The sequence below is a fragment of the Halichoerus grypus genome, chromosome 2 (assembly GCF_964656455.1).
Source record: "Halichoerus grypus chromosome 2, mHalGry1.hap1.1, whole genome shotgun sequence".
Classification (NCBI taxonomy): domain Eukaryota; kingdom Metazoa; phylum Chordata; class Mammalia; order Carnivora; family Phocidae; genus Halichoerus; species Halichoerus grypus.
This window is the reverse complement of record NC_135713.1, coordinates 108,844,165-108,862,980: the sequence shown is the minus strand read 5'-3', so window position 1 is coordinate 108,862,980 and position 18,816 is coordinate 108,844,165. Positions and strand designations below refer to the sequence as shown.

The window sequence follows — 18,816 nt, the reverse complement described above, 5'->3', positions numbered from 1 at the left end:
AGATCCTCTAGGGATCTTTGCAGTGGGTCCCAAATGCCCACCCGTGAATGTGTCCAGAATCACAGGTGGGCATGTTACAATTACACATTCCCAGATCCAATCTCAGACCTACTGACTAGAATCTCCCAAACTGGATATCAAGAATCTATATGTTTAACTCTTTTATTAGAATCTCCATGAACCCTAGATTTCAGAACTGCTGAACTAGGGGAGAGCTAGCAAATTGGGTATAATGATAACAACAATACCAAATTCTCCACCGAGTTTACATGGTGCAAAGGAACCTAACCTGCATTTTCCCATTGACCATCCCATTAGGAACCTACTTGCATCACTTACTTACAGTCACTCTCTTGTATCCTCTAGGAGGTAGGTTCTATTACCTGGGATTGTTATTCTAAACTCTGGTGAGGAACAAAGGCTTTAAAAAATGATGTGGTTGTTCAAGATTAGATTCAGAAGTGAGTAAAGGTTTGATTCCAGACTCTCTAACTCCCAATCTTTCTATCACACTATCTTGATAACTTCCAAGGTAGACAGAGGCAGGCCTTAGCTTTCAGGTGAGGAAATTTAGACCCAGAAGGTCTGGGACAACATCAGCATCCCCCTCACTTCCAAATACCTAGTGGTTAATTGCCTTGACAACAATATTTTTTGGAGGCAGATTTAATGTATTTTTTATTATTTTTAAAGATGTTCCTGGAACAGCTGCAGGTGGAATTCCTTTTCAAGCATTGGAAATAAGTTTAGACTGACCCATCCATATTCTTCCTAGGTTTTTGTTAAAACAACCTTTCCCCTGAATGAGACACAGACATACTGAGGGATTTCTCTATAGCCATAGCAGACTCAAAAAAAAGATGAACTCCCTTTGACTGCAGTAAGCTAGCTGCAGCAGACCTTATTTTCTGAAAATGACCACAGTAGTATTTCCAGTCCTGCTTGCTTCTCCGGGACTTTGTCATTTACCCAAGAGGTGGTTTCTGTGTCCCCTCCCCTTGATCCTAGGCAGGCTTTTGACTGTTCCACTCAATAGAATGTGGCAGAAGTGAGGCTAACTGACTTCCAAGGCTGGGTCATCCAAAAAGGATACAGCTTCTGCTGGGTCCATCTTTCAGGGACACGTGTGTGAGCACAGGAAGCCCAAGTTAGCCCACGAGGAAATGAACTGAGGCTCCCGGCATGAAATTGGATGTTCTCCTACATCGTTTTCTTGGTTCCCATCACGTTAAGTCTGTTCTCCAGGAAGTTGTGCCATGTTTTTCCCTAGGAAGTTACCCAGGGGTACAATTACCTCACCATAAGAAGCATGGATTTACACACTATCCCCCCCAGAGCTATTCAAATTTTAATAACAGACCCAGCCTTAGAATAAATCTAACTGCAGGGTACAATATCAATGATGGGGAAGCATCCTGAAGGGCAGGTGAATTGTTTACATCTCTGTAAAATCATAGGAAGGATGCTGACCTCCACTTTGCTCCTGGGTGAAGCATGTGTTCAGCCAAGCCCTGGCGGCTTCTAATATGAACCAAAAGGAATTTGGGCAGCTTATCTAATTTCTCTTGATTGGCTTTAATTTCTCTTTATTCTTTATTCAGAATAAATCCTTCGGATACAGCAAGACCCCATAATAGCTTGAACACTTGAACACTGTATTTTAGACTAAGTTTGGTGAGAAACGTTCTTGGTACACTGTGTACGCCGGAGACCTGGCGTCACTGTACACGTAGAAGGAAGACAGAAAAGAACTTAAAGAACTTGCTATATATTAAAAATATGGTGCAATGTGGTCCTTCTAATTGAGTTGTACCAGACAATATCTCTTGGGTTCTCTACACATAGCCATGTCACCAATTTGCTGTGTGATCTTAGGAAGGTCCTATTACTTCTCTGGTTCTTACCTACTCATCAACAATAGGGAGTTTGTAGAACTACGTCAGTCATCATTTCACTAATATATACAAATTTGATATACAAATATCAAATCAGTATGTTGGGCATATGAAACTAATACAATGTTGTATGTCAATCAAATCCCACTAAAAGAATAATAGGGAGTTTGAATCGCATGGCTTTCTACTAAGTCTACCACTCTGTGATTCCAGGCTCCAGACTCGGCCTTCACCACAAGAAGACTCTGGCATTGTCCCAGAGAAGACTGCATTAGAAAACTCTCCTTTGACCTTATGCCAGGAATGAAATATCTCCCACTAATATCATCTAGGGTATTTTTGGCTGAAAATAAAAATCTAACTCAAAATGGCTTTAAATATCAATTTTGTAAAATTCCAACATAAAAATCTCAGAGGTAGGATTGCTCCAGAGCAGGTTACTATAATAGTGGCTTAACAATGTCATCCACACCCAGGATGTTCTGAGCTTTGATGTTTACTTCAGCCACAGGCAGGCAGCCAGATAGCTTCCGTGGATCACATTCACACCAAATATCATGAAGAAAAAAAAAAACAAAACACCAATATCTCCTTCTGGCACCTTCTCTCAGGTAAGAGAGACCCTTCCCAGAATGACACCCCAACCTCCAACCAGCAGCAGCAGACTTCTTAAGTCATATGCTCTACCCTGACCCCATGACTGGCCAGGAGCGTGAGGGTCTTGTAGTTAGCTTAGACTAAGCATCTAGAGGGAAAGGGATGTTGAGAGTCAATTGTAATGTCCACTACATTCCCCCTCTGACTCTGCCTCAATCTCTCCCATCAGAAGCACTGGCTGCTTCACCTTCTTCTTCCATCAAGCAGTAGTGGGTAGATGATACCAAACTGTTGTTCTGTGCAATGGCTCTCAACACCAGATGTTCAGTAGAACCACATGGGAAGACTTTTAGAACCTAGTGAGTCTAAACCCCAGATCAATGATAATGGCATCTTCGATGGCAAGAGCTGATGATCCTGGTTTGCCTGGGATTGTAGAAAGTTAGGGAAGGAACCAAGTCTCCTGACTCCAGGTCCAATGTTCTTTCAGCTAATGGTTTCTACTCTCTTATCTTATGCAATTCCATATATGTTAAAATAATTTGACTAATAACTGACATTCTATAAATTTTCATTTCCATGAGAACAACAAAAGTCAAGCTTTGTATCAATACTTTTCTCCCCTAACTTTTCTTCTTTTTAGATTTCTTCAGAAATGATTGGGGGGAAAAAGACTCCTATCCGAATCTGACTTGCATTTGATAGCCCCCTAATGTAGTTTTACAGTAAATACATCTTTAGAACATACTTTAGCAGAAAGTGCATGTCTCATAATAATCTGACATACGATGACATCCATAGATTCTCCACTTTGCAGTCAATCATTTAAAAAGATGCTCATTCCTGTGTGTTTTAAAATTGATCTCAGTGAGGACTCAACTTTGAACCATCGTAAGACAAAGAAAGAAGCTTTTTAGTCCCTTCCCCAATGTCTCCTTATGGGGACAAAAGAAATAAGCATACAAAATCTTAATTTCACTTCAAAATCAAAGGTGGATTTAAAAAAATCAAAAGTCAGTAATGTTCTATGCATAACATCCTACATTTTAAAACTGTTTATTTCAACTCCTGTTGGTATCTCCCCTCACAATAGGTATGGATTGCATAAACTAAAGACATTGAAAAAAATATCGTTCTCTTTAAATTGAAATAAAAAGTGCTGGGTCAAATTAGGAAGAACAATATAAATAATAAGGACAGACACTGAGGCAAAAGAATGCTACTTCGTCCTTCTAGAAACCACAGCAAGCCAAGAACCCCTTCCAGCAGCGGATGGAGCTGTAAAAGTTAAGGACAAACTACCTCTCATCAGGCTCGCCCAAACCAAGGTGGGAGGAAATAGCATACTTAAGTAAAAAGCCTACTAAATATTTAATGAACCAGGATTACAAAACCCTTTCTATCTTTACAGTTCTGATTGCTTCCTGCCTTTTGCTGCTCTCCCTTCCTTTCCTCCGTAAAGCGAACACGTCTGGCTCACGCTCGTGGCTTTCCCTCTGCGGGGGGAAGACAGTCAGTGCCCAGGCTGACAGCTGCTTGCTCCACCTTTCCTCAGCTCCTCAAGCCAACTTTTCTGAGCCAGCTCCTCCATCCCGCTCTCCTGGCTGATTTCAGAAATGTCTCTCCATGGTAACAGTATCTTCTAGCCGCCCAGGCTTGAAGCCATTCATTGCCCGGGGCCTACTTGTGCCTTATCCCTCATGCCTGGTTCTCACCATGGCCCCCACCGCCATCAGCCTGGGACCTGCAGGGAGCAGGAGTGTTAGGTGCGTGCCAGTGACAGTGAGCCCGGCTGCCTGCCCATCCAGAGCCCCAGCTCCCAGATTGAGGACCGCATGGAAGTTATTTAACCGCTCTGCGGCTCGTTTTCCTCAGCTACGAAAGAAAGTTGGTAATGATCATTCTTACCCCAGTGGCTCGTTGCGACAGGGTTAAATTAGGTAACAGAGCACTCGGAGAGCGGACAGGGTTTGCTGCCTTTGGAGTGTGGGGCCTTATAGGGACACACCTGTACCTCTGCCCCATCCTCCTGCCTGAGGTGCCTCCTTAGTCCTCCAGTGCCACCGGCACACTTGCACACATCCCAGAGACTAAGCCTGTGAATCCCACTCCACGGCTCCGACGGCGTCCGTGGCCCTCAGCTGCTGAAGAGGCTTGATTCATCCTCCATCAGCAGGATCCACAACAGATCCACAGTCTGCATTTCCGGCCCTCAAACAGCTTTTGCCAACCCTGTGTTCCAGCTCCATCTGTCCCCAACCCCGTCCTCCTTAGCCTGCAGCCACCTTCCCTCTTCTTTTGCTCCCATTCCTCCCTCTACATGGCATTTCCTCCTTCTCCCTCCCAAATCCTTTGACTCTGAGATACTTCAAACAAGTAAAAAAATATATGTAGCAGAAAATAATACAACGAACTTACCCTCCACCCAATGCTTGCGATTCTCAACATTTACTACACCCGCTTCACATCTCTTTAAAGAGATAAAACACTACAGATGTATCTGGAGCACCTGCGTGTTCCTCCCCTGACTCCCTGGCCCTCAAAACCTCCCTAGAGGTAACCAAGGCCCTGGATCTGGTATTTGTGATTTCCTTGCACTTTTAAAATATTCTTATTGATCAAGAACAAGGTAAGTCTGACATACTATCGTAGCAAAGAGGAACCTAAGGACACATGAAGACTAAATGTAATAGGATATCCTAGATGGAGCCTGAAGCAGAAGAAAGGAAATTAGGGAATAAGAAAGAAATCTCAATACTGTGGACTTTAGTTAATAGTGCCTCAATATCTATTCATTATTTGTGAAAAATGTACCATATTATGTAAGATGTTAATAATAGGGGAAACTGGGTATAGGTATATGGGAATTATCTCTACTGTTCTCATAATTTTTCTGTAAATCTAAATTTATTCTACCATAAAAAGATTATCTTAAAAATGTTATAACCATCTTAGCCATTGACAACATGTAACATTGCTCTAAGCATTCTATAGGTTTTCCAATTTGTATAAATGATATCACACATCACTATATACCATTATACATTTCATTACACAACAGCTCTTTTAAGTATTTAGTCTCCAAAGCCCCACCCTGATTCCATTCTCTGTCCTTCTTCATGACTCCATATGCCCCAAATGGTGACTTCCATGAATTGCATCCTCAGGCTTCCTTGTCCTCTGCTGCTGGTTGAATTTGTCCATTGGAAAGCAACTGCAGGAGACCGCAAAGTGTCAAAAGGGAAAGTACGACATGGTAGGCAGAATAATGACCCCCAAAGACATGCTTGTCCCATTCTTCTCAAATAAACCTGAACAACCTTAACAAACTAGGAAAAGAAGAACAAACTAAAGTTAGCGGAAAGAAATAGCAAAGATCAGAGCAGAAATAAATTAAATAGAGACGAGAAAAACAATAACAAATGTCAATGAAATTGACTTGGGTTTTTGAAAAGATTAATAAAATTGACAAACCTTTATCTAGATTAAGAAGAAAAGAGAGACTCAAATAAATAAAACTTTAAATGAAAGACAAGATGTACTACATGAAAGATACTAATACTATAGAAACAGAAAAGATCATAAGAGACCACTGTGAACAGTTATATACCAACAAATTTGACAACTTAGAAAAAAATGGATAAATTCCTTTTTTTTTTTTTTCTAAAGATTTTATTTATTTGACAGAGAGAGACGCAGCGAGAGAGGGAACACAAGCAGGGGGAGTGGGAGAGGGAGAAGCAGGCTCCCCACAGAGCAGGGAGCCTGATGCGGGGCTCGATCCCAGGACCATAGGATCATGACCTGAGCCGAAGGCAGATGCCTAACGACTGAGCCACCCAGGCGCCCCAAAAATGGATAAATTCCTGAAAAAAACATACAACATATCAAGACTGAATCATGAAGTACAAGACTGAACAAACCAATAGAAAATGAAAAATCTACAGGTGCCTGGGTGGCTCAGTTGGTTAAGCATCTGACTCTTAATTTCACCTCAGGTCATGAACCTCAGGGTCATGAGATCGAGCCCCACATTGGGCTCCATGCTGAGCATAAAGTCTGCTTAAGATTCTCTGTCTCCTTCTCCCTCTGCCCCTGCCCCATTCTCGCATGCTCTCTCTCTCTCTTAAAAAAAAAAAATCTAAACAGACCAATAATGAGCAAGGAGGTTGAATATGTAATCAAAAATCTCCCAACAAATAAAATCCGAGGACCAGATGGCTTCACTGGTGAATTCTACTAAATATTTAAAGAAGAATTAATACCAATACTTTCCAAACTCTTCTCAGAAAAACTGAAGAGAAAGGAACACTTGCAAACTCAGTTTAATGAGATAAGCATTACCCTGATACTGCACCCACACAAGGACACTACAAGAAAAGAAAATTACAGGCCAACATCCCTAATGAACATACATGCAAAATTCCTCAACAAAATACTAACAAACCAGGGTGCCTCGGTGGCTCAGTCAGTTAAGTGACTGACTCTTGATCTCAGGGTTGTGAGTTCAAGCCCCGCATTGGCGTGGAGCCTATCTTTAAAAAAAAAAAAAAAAGAGTATCTTTATTTTTTTAAAGATTTATTTATTTATTTGAGAGAGAGATGGGGGAGGGGCAGAGGGAGAAGAAGAGAGAGACTCTTAAGTATGCGCCAAGCACAGACACCTACAGGGGGCTGGATCCCACGACCACAAGATCATGACCTGAGCCAAAACCAAGAGCCAGACGCTTAACCCACAGAGCCATCCAGGCACCCCAAAGGAGTATCTTTCCAAAAAAGAAAAAAAAATACTAACAAACTGAATTCAAAAGCACATTAAAAGGATCATACTCCCTGATCAAGTGATATTTAGCCCTAGGATACAAGGATGATTTAACATGTGCAAATCACTAAATGATACCACATTAATAGAATGAAGGATAAAAATCATAAAATCATTTTAATAGATGCATAAACAACATTTGACAAAATTCACTATCCTTTTATAATAAAAACTCTTAACAAATGAGGTATAGAAGGAGTATACCTCAACATAGAAAGGTCCTATGTAAAAAGCTTGCAGCTAATATCATACTTGATGGTGAAAAGTTAATAGCCTTTCCTTTAAAATCAGGAATAAGACAAGGAGGCCCACTCTGTCCACATCTACTCAGCATAGTACTGGAAGTCCTAGCCACAGAAATTAGACAATAAAAACAAATAAAAGGCATCCAAATTGGAAGGGAATGAGTAAAAGTATTTCTATTTACAGGTAACATGAACTTATATATATATATATATAACCCTAAAGACTCTACCTAAAAACTGTTAGAATACATGAATTCAGTAAAATTGCAGGATACAAAATTAACATATAAAACACAGTTGTGTTTCTATCTATACGTTAACAGTGAATTATCCAAAAGAGCAATTAAGAAAGCAGTCTCATTTATAATAGCATCAAAGACAATAAAATACTTAGGAATAAATTTAACCAAGGAGGTAAAAGATCTGTACACTGAAAATTATAAGATGTTGATTAAAGAGTTGAAGAAGACACAACTAAATGGGAAGACATCTGTGTTAGAGAATGGAATAATTAGTATTGTTAAAATGCCCATACTACCCAAGGTGATCTACATTCTCAGGCCATCCTACCAAAATTGTACACCTGAAAATAATAGTACACTGTATGTTAGTTAGCTAGAATTTAAATAAAAACTTGAAACTAAAAAAAAATAAATAAATAAAACTTCAATGTCATTTTTCACAGAAATAGAAAAACAATCCTAAAATTTGTGTGGAGCCACAAAAGACCCTGGATAGTCAAAGCACTCTTAAAAAGCACAAAAAAAGCTGGAGGCATCACATTTCCTGATTTCAAAGTATATTACAAAGCTACATTAATCAAAACAGTAAAGTAATAGCATAAAAACAAGCACATACACCAGCAGAATAGAACACAGAACCCGGAAATGAACCCATGCATATACAGTCAACCAATCTTTGGCAAGGATGCCAAAAACACACAATAGGGAAAGGATAGTCACTTCAGTAAATAGTATTGAGAAAACTGGATATCCAGAAGGAAAAATAATGAAAGTGGATTCCTATTTTACATCACTCACAAAAATTAACTCAAAATGGATTAAAGACTTAAATGTAAGAGCAAAACCATTAAACTTCTAGAAGCAAACATAGGGAAAAGGCTTATTGACTTTGGTCTGGGCAATGATGTTTTTGGATAAGACACCAAAAACACAGGCAACAAAAGCTAAAATAAACAAGTGGCATTACATCAAACTAAAAACAACAACAAAAAACGTCTGCACAGCAAAAGAAATCGCCAAAAAATTGAAAAGGCAACCTTTTCAGAATGAGAGAAAATATTTTCAAACCATGTATCTGATAAGGGGTTAATATCCAAAACATATAAAGAACTCATACAACTCAATAGCAAAACAGCAAATAATCCAATTAAAAATTCAGCAGAGGACCCAAGGAGAAATTTTACGAAAGAAGACATACAAATGGCCAGTAGGTACATGAAAATGTGTGTTCAACATCACTAATAATCAGAAAATACAAATCAAAACCACAAGGAGGTATCACCTCACTCCTGTTAGGATTGTTATTATCAGAAAGACAAAGGATATCAAAAGTTGTCCAGGATGTGCACTGTTAGCGGGAATGTAAATTGGCATAGCTACCACGGAAAACAGTATGGCGGTTTCTCAAAAAATTAAAAATAGGACAATTATATGGTCCGGCCATCTCACTCCTGGCAATGTATCCAAAGGAAATGAAATCGGTATCTCTAAGAGGTATCTCCCTTCCTGTGTTCATTGCAGCATTATTCCCAGTAGCCAAGATATAGAAATAACCAAAATGCCCTTAGACCGATGAATGGAGATACACAATGAAATATTATTCAGTCATAAAAAAAAGAAGGGCATCATGCTAAGTGAAATAAGCCAGACAGAGAAAGACAAATACTGTTTGGTATCATTTACACATAGAATTTTTTAAAAATTGAAAGTCAAACTCATAGAAACAGAGAATAGAATGGCGGTTGCCAGGGGCTAGGAGGTGGGGAAATGGGAAGATGTGGGTCAAAGGGACAAACTTCCAGTTACAAGATGAGTGAGTTCTGAGGGTCTCATGTACAGCACAGCGGTGACTATAGTTAACAGCACAGACAGTATTATATTCTTGAAAGCTGCTGAGGATAGATCTTAAGTGTTTCTACCACCCTCCCCCCTCACACACACAGTTAACTATGTGGGGTGACAGGTGTGTTTATTATTTTGATCTTGGCAATCATTCTACAATGTATGTGTCTATCAAATCATTGGGTTTGTATGCTGTAAATATATACAATCATATTTGTCAATTATTCCTCAATAAACTCGGAAAAGGAAAAAAAATGCCATTTGGAGCCTCACTCCCTTAATGTTCTCCCCTTTGTCCCAGCCCTCCACGACTGTGGATTCCTCCTTCTCCAAGTGTGTCTCGCTATTGTCCTTTATCCAGGCCTTTGTTCCTGCTTTCATCTGGAAGGCTCTCCTTTTTCTTTTGTTAAGATTTATTTATTTATTTATTTGACAGAGAGAGAGAGAGAGAGAGCACAAGCAGAGGGAGCGGCAGGCAAAGGGAGAAGCAGACTCCCCGCTGAGCAAGGAGCCCGACGCGGGGCTTCATCCCAGGACTCTGGGATCATGGGATCCGAAGGCCACCCAGGCGCCCCTTGAAAGGCTCTCCTTTTCCCCTGTTGAAATTTCCCTTTTCCTAAGATCTCTGCAAATGTTGCCTGTTAAAAAAGAAGGAATCCCTTCCTTTTCCCTTCCTATGTCCACCTCCTGCCCTGGAGCCGTTGCCACCATGTTGGGGTATCTTCTTGCCGATTGTAACTTGTGATTCCTATCATGGCACTCAGGTTACTGGTGCCAGCATCATGCCAGCTGTAGACCTCCATAAATCCTTGTTAGCTTACAGAGGACAGGGACTATGTTTTAATGATTACCCAAACCAACTCTACTATATTCTGTCTCTCTCTGCCTTAAATCCTTCAATGGCTCCCCATTCTCTAAGAATACCACCAAATTCTCAATATAGCCTAACACCTGCCTCTTCCCTGGCATCGTCCCGGGCCACACTGTCCTCTCCCTGTCCCACTCCAGCCTTGTCTCTCTTGCCTCAGGACTTTCATTGTGCTGCCTGTTCCTTTCCTACTGTTCTCCTTGCTGTTTTGCTAAACAGCTCATTATCCATCCCTCAGGTCTCAGCCTACACTTCACTGCATCCACTTGTTCCTTCCATAGTATTCATTTGGTGCCTACTATGTGCCAGGAAGTCTCCTAGGCCCTGGGGATAGAGCAGGAAACAAAGCACACCAAGATCCCTACCCCCATGGGGCTCACACGCTTCCTCCAGGAAGTCTTTCTTGGTTTCCCCCAACATATACACACACAAGGTCTGTTTCCCCCTATCGTGTGCTGTCACAGCACCCTGACTTCTCAGCAGTACCTATCACTGCTAAGCACGCTTACAGATTTAATCATGTCACAGTATCCATCTTCCTCAGTAAGCTGAAAGATTCTTGAAGGCTGGGTCATTGTGTCCTCACTTTACTTTGTACTGTTGTACTTTGTACATGAAGCACCTTGGGAGGCACGGAGTGGGTCCTCAGGAAATTTCCTGAATGACTGAAAAAAGAAATGCAATAAAGCCCCTTGCTAGACAAAAGAAGAAACAGTAGTCCAGAGCATCGAGCGGAGAGGCCATTAGCCCCTTCCCATAACATAATGAGTAGCATAGGGAGGCTGGGCCAGGACGAGAACGTGGGACACATGACTCCCGTTCCAGGGCACTTTTCCTTTTAATAAAATTGAAATGGAGAAGACAATTTGAGTGAGTGGGGGAAGGGACACAGGGAAAATGTAGAAGAGGGAAAAAATTACTAAGAGAAGAACAGGCAAAACTGTTAAAACAATTTTTGTGAACCTAGGATAAGAGAAGAAGAGGAAAGGGAAGACGTGCCAACAGAAGAGACAACGGGTGTGGGAGCGTCCAAGAGGATGCGGCGGCCGCAGCGCTGTGTGTGCTTCTATTTGCGTCCCTTTCCTGAGACTGGGTAGGATACATTTTTTCTCTCCACTCCTCTCCTCTCCCCTCCCTTCCCCTTGCCTCTCCTCTCCTCTTCTCTCTTTCTTTCTTTTCCTCTCCCTTCCTCTCCTCTCCTTTCCTATTCTTTTCTTTCCTTTTCTCTTCTCTTTCTTTTCCTTTCTTTTTCTTTTTCCTTTCCTTTCCTTTTCTTCTCTTTTCTTTTTTCTTTTGATGGTTAGACCGTCTTCACCTTTGATCACCCTTCCCAAGTGTTAGATGGTCTCCATTTGCCCCTCCATGTCCAATCTCTACCTTTCCTTACCTTGCTTTGTACTTGAAAGCCTCACCCCCAGGGACTGCATCATGGGCTCCCTGGACCACTGGCTTCTGACTGTGCTCAGTCAATGGGAGGCTCCAGCAGGAGACTGAAAAAGTGGGAAGAGAAAGGAACCAGGGCATTTATGCTCCCAGCTTCCCCAGTGCCGAGACACATGCTGATCGTGGCTGTCTTCCTCTGCTTGAGACCACAACTCTTACAGCTACCAGTCTCATCACATTTCATTAATACTCCCAATCTTTTCAGGTCAGAGGGTGGTCATGGCCTCCCACTTTTGTTGGCCCTGGGGAACTTGTTGGTTTCCCCTCTTGCTGTCCACACCTTTACAATTAGTCTCTCATTAAACTCCTGAATCAGTTGAGATGACCAAGAACTTAACTAAAACATTTGGTTTGAAGAATCACCCACCTCCACCCCTTAGGAGGCAGAGACAGCTTTCTTTGTAGAAGCCCAGTGCTCACTTTCCCAGCTGCTCTTGCAACTAGGGTAGAGGCATCCTACCTGGGCTCCGCAGATGGGGTGCACCCACGTGAGAACTTGAATCTGACAGTGGGAAAGCAGGAGGATTAATCCACGCTGGGCATGGCCAGTTCCTAGCAGCACAGACTCAAAGCCTGGTTTTTCAAACCCTTGCCAGGATTCTGAGAATCCTCTGCTTAATCAAGCCAGAGTTGGATTCTATTGTTGGCAAAAGAAAACCATCAGTGATACCTCCCTCTCCTGGACCCATTTACACTGGATGCCTGGCTGATTTTCTTGACTTATTTTCCCAACTTCCAGCCACAAGTTATTGTTTGATTTTAATGCGTCCTATTCCTGCACTGGGGAAAAAAAGATGTATTCTCTGCTTCCAGTCACCAAAGTTGAGCTAACTTGACTTCTAAAAATAATCTTTATAAAAGCTGATCACATGGAAATCAGGAAAATAGAGTTGTTTAGTACGTGGTCTACAGGAGGCCCCAGACCCAAATGTCCTCCCGTTCCTCGCTTCACCCCTGGCCTGACTCTATTCATTAGTGGTTGTGGGAGAAACTGGTCCTGACTTCTCGTGTGAGCATTCTATAAACGCTAATCATGAACAGCCACACATTTCTGACCCTGGGCTCTGCTGCTTTTCAAGGGACTCAATTAAGAAAAAGGACAAAACTCCTTTTCAAGTACCACGTGTCACCTATATTATCTACTGTGGGTTTCTACTGTATACAATAGAAGAACACACGTGGCCACGTGCACATCGGTGTTTCAGTCTGAGGGACTGGAAAATGTGTCCCAATTTCATTGTGTTCATATGAACTGCTCAGAGACTAGAGACAGGGACTTTCACTTTTACCCTGAGACCACTTGCTGAGGATCCCAGGCCAGCCAGTCAGCTTCACATAGGGGTCTAGATAATAATGAGCTTAATTTGTCCATATCTAAAAGGTAGAGCACGTGGTACAGAATCACATGAGTGATATTAATGACACCTTCCGATCATTGTGCTATTTTTTTTTTTATGTCTTTGTTCTCACAACCCACCAACACCTAATAGTCCAGCTAGCAGGGGGCTTGAAATTCATCTGGTTAAATTCCTTCGTTTTATAGATAAGGAAACTGGAATCCAGAAATGTTAAGTGTCTGTCCAGGTCAGACAGCTGCTAAGAGCAAGAGCCAGATGCAATCCCGATTCTTTTTGGCTTCCAAACCAGTGTAATTTCAAACCTCAGGAATACAACTTTCCAACGAATGGGGAAAAAAGTAGCCTCGGGTCTTTATTTAGTAGGAGGTCTTTCCACAACCCAAAGATTCATTAAATTTTTCTGTACAGAACTTATTATCAATGGGGGAAAAATTGGGAATAATGTGCTATCCACATTTTGGATATGAGAAAACTGAAGAATAAAAAATACTTTAAAATGCCTTTTCCTATAGTAGCAAACCTTGTGCAGGGAGCCGATCTTGTAAAGTGAACAACCTGCGGCGGTAAGCGTGGCTGCAAGCTAAAGTAGTGACTCACAAAGAAATCCAAGCCCTAATTACACGATCTGCTGGGTCCCTCTGTTGAAGGCCACGTGTCTGATGTGGTGACACCGGCTCTGTTTATGGCTCGGGACGGCGGGAAAGGGCAAGGCTGGGGCCTGCGCTCTAGAATATGGCTGTTCAGACTTGCCCTGCTCCGTGACTCATCTGTGTGATCTCCGCACACTTCTCTGTGCCTGTGTTTCCTCATTTGCAAGATGGCGATACGATTGTGAGGGTAAATTCATCTAGGATCCCGTAGGCATTAAGTGTTCCAAAAAGTTAGCGATGATCATTATCAACAAAAGGATCTACAAGAGATCTAAGAGCTCACATAGGGGTTGTCTGGAATTACCTATTCCTGCATTTGGTGGGCTGGAAATTGAAGGAGCGTGCTCGGAACAGCCCCGATAGGGAGCCGTCTGGTCAGACTGGAGAGGCCGAGGCCTGAGGCCCAGGCAGAGAGCGCCCGCACTCTCCTTGGCACCCGCAAAACACAGGGCCTTACAGAAAACCCACAACCTCGGGCTGAGGCCCATGGGATTTGTAAATTGGGTGTCCACCTTGAGCTGAGGGTTCTGTGGGGGGCAGGCTTTTGGGATGTGTCACTGAATTCCGTGCTTTTCAAGTTCCTGAAGCTGCAGTTCCTCACTGTCGTCAGGACCGGGTCATGAAGAGCGTGACTGAGGAGACAGTGAGGCACTCGAGCCTGAGGGGGGCTGTGTGCGTGTGTGTAGTCTCAGAGAGAGGGAGAAACGGAGTCACGGTCACCACTTCATCGATGCCACCACATGCTGCGCTCGGAGCGGCAGAGAGGAGGAGGGTGTTGCTGGGAGTGCGCAGACTCCTGGGACTTCACCCATGCGTGTTTTGGAAGACAGATCTTCTGGAAGTTTAGGACCAAGGCCTGGGCAGGGAGGGCAACGCTCATCTCCAAACGGCACAGCACCTCAGAAAGGCACTGTCTGCGGCCCGTTTAGGTTCCGTTCAGGCACAAGGTGTAGGTTCTGTCCCGGGTGAGGCAAACGAGGTGCCTGCAGCCAAGACTCAAAGCAGCGCTCACCCCATGTTCCCTGCCCCACTCTGCCACCACCCACCCCCAAGCCCCTCTCAGGCACAGCCTCTGGTGTGACTATCCCTCCCTGCCCTTCCCCCATCCAAAATGCTGGCACAGAGTCTCCTCAGCTTGATCTCAGAACATCGTTAGCATTTCCAGAAGCATCCATGCGTTAATTTAGCTGTAGGGTTTGACTTAAAGGCTTTCTCCATCCTGTCCTTCTTTTACTTCCAACTTGATTTCAAGCCTCACCCCAAGCCCAGAACAGCCCCGGCCGTCAGACTGAAGGTGTTTCCCAGACAGGGGTCTTGCTCTTTGCTTCTGTGGATTTCCAAGGGCAAAAATAGGGGAAGTTTCTTTATTGAAGACTACCCCAGGCCCCGACTTGTTCTCCAGCATATCCCATCACTGAGCTCTTGTCCTGAGCTGCTTTAACCCTGCTAGCGGCATTTACACTTGTGGGGTGCAGGGATTCTGGTGAGGGCGGATGGAGATCACAAGCCCACTCCCAGGTCAGGGGTCAGAGCCTTAAGCAGCCTGTGGCAGACGCAGCGCGTGGTCATTTCTCCCTGTCAGGCTGGTCGAGGTCTTGCCAGGCGGGTGAAGAGTGAAGAGTCACCCAGCAGGTCGCCTCTGGGTTTCCATCCCCTCAGGGCAGACTGTCGTTCCCCGGAGTGGCGGAACCATTTCTCTGCTGGCCTCACACGCAAGCTCTCTGACTTTTGGGTGCAAATGTTGGGAGCCACTTGTCTTCCCAACTTGGCCCCCGTCCTCCGGGCTCTCCCCAAGGGGAGTCTGTCTGGCTTTGCTCCGGTTGTGTCCTTGCTGTGGTCCCCCTGACCTCTAACACTGCGTGGTCCCTGCTCCCCTTGCTGGACCTCTCACAGATCTATTCAGCCTCTCCTTGCCTAAGAAAAATCCATTTTGTGAAAGTGCCATTAACAGCCGGCCAAGATTTCCCCCCAAGTCACTAGTTTCCCTGATTAGGGTGCCCACTCCCCAGTCATAGAGCCTTCCCCTCACATCCCTCTGGGGGGGGATTTGTAGTAAAAATGTGGAAATGTGTGTAGGTAGATATGCACATGAAAGGCAACCATCATCTTCCCCTCAGAAGTCCTGATGGTCTCTCCTTAATGCTTAAAATAGTGAAACCTACAGTCGCTTCTTGAGGTGGGGCACTGCTGGCTGTTTGTTTTCAACCACACAAACTTTTCCCTCCTTCCAAAATGCTATCGTGAGGGGGAAAAAGCACCACTTAGGCCATACATTCTTGTTTTTTGTTTTGTCTGAAAACTCCTTCATCACCCACCCTAAACTCTGACCTCATTCTTGGCCGCTCTGAGATGCATACACTGAGACCAGGAGACCCATGGTGTTAGAAGAAAAACGTCTTCTTTTTAAAATGTGTTTAGCTCTGAAAAAAAAGGAAAAGAAACATTGAGCAGACTGGACTTTATTGTTTTTGCCTCAAGTGGTCATCTATTGTCATTGATTTCAGGGTACCTAGAGTTTTGTTAGCCCTTTAATCACAGTTTTAATAAATGAGATAAAATTGAGCAAATTAAAAAAAAAAGAGTATGCTAGATTTCTTCTCAGCACAGCAAATCCTAGTGTTCTCTCCCTCCCTCTCAGAAGAGCTACAACAACCCACTTCTGGCCACCGACAGAAGGGGACAGGGGCTGAGAGACCGGGGAGTTACAGGGAATTAGGGAGAATGTCTCCGCTCCCCCTTTGCATGACATGCCCAAACACAGCGTGGACCCCGGCGCTGCAGGCAGATCTTCCTAAACCCAAGATACCCCACGGTGGACGCCGTAAACCTTGGGGATGGAAGCAATCTCAGAGAATCTGTGGTCAAGCACCTCCATTTTCCAGACAAAATGACAAGCCCGTGATTCCCTGGAAGCAGAGAGGAGGATGGGAGCTTGGACTCTGGTGCCGGCTGCCTGGGTTCGAATTCAGACCGTCCGGTTACTAGGTGCCGTGTGTGCCCTTGGCGCAGTACAGAAGGAGTCTGTGCTCAGCTCCTCCGCTGGTTAAATGGAGATAATGAGACCATTGACCTCTGAGGGCTGTAGAAGGGAGTTGATGTATTTAAAGTGCCGGGTGCTGGGTGAGCTCTGGACACAGGGCAGGGGGGATTCATTTTGCAGTCCCGGCAAGGATCAGAGTGCCAAGCGTTTGGCTGTGGTGCAGTAAATAGATCAGGAGTGCGTGAATAATTAAACAAGGACTAGTACCCCCACGCTGCAGATAAAGAAAGGAGGCTAGAGAAGTTACGAGACACACACAGGGTTATAAACCTAATGAAAGGTGACGCAGTCCCCAAACCACACCGCTGTCTCCCACTGATGATGCCCATGGTAAGGCTCAGCAAGTGCACCTTTCAGGTCACCTCGACCGCATCCTGCCTCCCACCCGCACTAAGCACAGCCAGTGACCCTCCGGCCCCCAGCAGGCAGCAGGCTCTGTTGCAAATTTACCCCAGCTCCTTCAGCCACTCCCGGAGGGCAAGTCCCGGAGGAGGAGTCTTCCCTGTGACACTCTGGGGAGGATACACCCAGCCTCTGCTCATCCCCAGCTCCTTCTCCTCTTTTATTTTTATTTTATTTTATTTTATTTTATTTTATTTTATTTTATTTTATTTTATTTTATTTTATTTCCTTCTCCTTTTTTAAACCGAACTGCCAACCCGCTGCCTCTGCTCTCCTACAAACTCCCACAGGGCTGTCACAGAAGCCTCAGGATTCCGAGAGCTTGGTTCTCCCTTTGTTCTGAAGGCGGCTGTTTCTGCAGGGCCCTCCCTCCAGCCCTTCCCTCTCCCCCCACCCCTACTTACTATTCTGATGAAATTCTCTGAGAACCGGAACTCCCGCTGTGTGGTCCCTCTCCCCTTCCCTCCCTCCTCTCACCCCATTCCCCACCACCCTCTCTCAAACATCACTTCCCCTTCCCTGCCTGCTTTTCTTAGCCTGCACCTCTTGACTTACTTTATCCTTCTGGGTTTTAAAGGGGAGGGGGAGACGGCTAGTGATAGCGATCAGCTCCCTGTTCCTCAGCGCAACCTGATCCACACGGGACAGTCCTGACACCTCATCCTCGGACTATTAAAATGTCTTCTTTGCTGTTTCACTCTGCAGCGGGCGGATTAAGGACACATGCATAACTGTCACTGTTCGGTTCCATTCTCCCAAGGAGCAGCCTCCTGACGTTACAGCGAGTGACCTTGAGCTCAAGAAAAATGCTGTGTCGGTACTAACAGTCACCACCAGAACCCCCCCAGAGGAGTAGTTGGTCAAGGATGAATAGGAGGGAAAGCAGCAAGAAGCACAATCATGTCACTCATCTGAGAGAGAAGAGGATTTCAGGCTCTGCGCTCTCCGGTTAGGGACCAAGTTTTAGGTTTTGATTTCTTTCTCAGGGAGGGCAAGTTTAGCCTCAAGGTATCATTGTTCTGTGATGACACCCGGCTTCAGGGAGCGAGAAGAGTGCACAGGCCACCCTCCGTCCTGGCCTTCGGGGATGTAGAACTGTAGAACCCAGGGGGCACGATCCCCTTTGCTATAGGTTCCCCGTCTTAGTTGCACTGGCCCTTTAAGCACAGATTGTTAATACAGTCTCCCTCTGTTGCCACCTGTGTCACTCTCCTGTTGTCCCACCTGTGCCTCTCTGCCTCCTCCACCCCTTTGTTTCCTTTGGGCCAGATGGGTTTCACTCTCTCTTTCAGCCACTGCTGCACAGCAGCTTAGTTTTGTCTCCCCAGAAATGCACCCTTAGCCTGAAGGAGAGACCCACCCTACCGGCTCCCCGTGGGAGGAAAAACGGGCTCAACGCTGCAGGTTGAAGG

The 18,816-nt window shown here is 44.4% G+C and overlaps 1 long non-coding RNA gene across 2 annotated transcripts; it reads right to left on the bottom strand.

Annotated features, from left to right (window-relative positions):
- Positions 1–5,278: 5,278 nt before the first annotated feature.
- On the bottom strand, positions 5,279–18,074 carry LOC118526228 (uncharacterized). 2 transcript variants are annotated; one of them, XR_013445360.1, is made up of 3 exons: positions 17,960–18,074; positions 11,899–12,001; positions 5,279–5,706 (listed from the first exon to the last, which is right to left on the bottom strand). It is a non-coding gene; the product is annotated as an uncharacterized LOC118526228 (long non-coding RNA). The 2 variants fall into 2 exon arrangements; XR_013445361.1 differs by lacking the exon at positions 17,960–18,074 and adding an exon at positions 17,809–17,843.
- Between the last annotated feature and the right edge of the window lie 742 nt (positions 18,075–18,816).